Below are 905 nucleotides of genomic sequence, written 5' to 3'. Positions count from 1 at the left end.
GCGAATTGTTGAATAAAATCTTTTTTTTTTTTCTTTTGCGCACAAAAAGTATTCTCGAAGCTTCGTAATATTACGGTTGAACCCCTGATGTCACATGGATTATTTTACCAATCTCCTTGCTATGTTTCTGGACATTGATCGTGGTAATTACATTGTTGTCTATGGGGGGGGGGCCAGAGAGCTCTCAGATTCCTTCAAAAATATCTTAATTTGTGTTCCGAAGATGAACGGAGGTCTTACGGGTTTGGAACGACATGAGGGTGAGTAATTAATGACAGAATTTTCATTTTGGGGGGAACTATGCCTTTAAAGTTAAAATACTGATAACAGCAGTTTAGAAATAACTGAATTGAATTTGTTTTAGTTAGTTCATAATATTCATAGTCCAAATAGTTTTGTTGTTTTTACCATCAATACACACAGTGTTGGGGAGGTTACTTTAGAAATGTAATAGGTTACAGATTACAAGTTACCCCATTTAAAATGTAATAAGTAGTGTAACTATTTCAATGATTTTATTAATGTAACTGATTACTTTTGATTACTTTTCTACATTTCTAACGAATGTTTTCAACTCTTAATGCTTTTGAAACATTTAAAGCAGGCAGGGTTAACCTTACAGTAGCCTAGTACTCAACACTGATTACTGTCAGACTTTCAAAATCCTTCATCACTTGAATTAAGATTATAATAATTTCATTTTAAAGCACAGCCACCACAAAATCAGACTTTAGCACCTCTTTTTACTTTAAGATCATTCTGAGGTAAATACAGATTTAAAATCATAAGATATAATTTAGCTATGATATTGTTTTTGAAATCAAATCTTTGCATAGCTATGACAGGAAACACGGACATCTAACGTCTTGGGGGGAAAAACCGTTCATCTTAAAAAATAAAGCACA

Source organism: Sinocyclocheilus anshuiensis, unplaced genomic scaffold (genome assembly GCF_001515605.1).
Source record: "Sinocyclocheilus anshuiensis isolate Anshui unplaced genomic scaffold, SAMN03320099.WGS_v1.1 scaffold275, whole genome shotgun sequence".
In the NCBI taxonomy this organism is placed as follows: domain Eukaryota; kingdom Metazoa; phylum Chordata; class Actinopteri; order Cypriniformes; family Cyprinidae; genus Sinocyclocheilus; species Sinocyclocheilus anshuiensis.
This window is presented reverse-complemented; position numbering follows the sequence as displayed.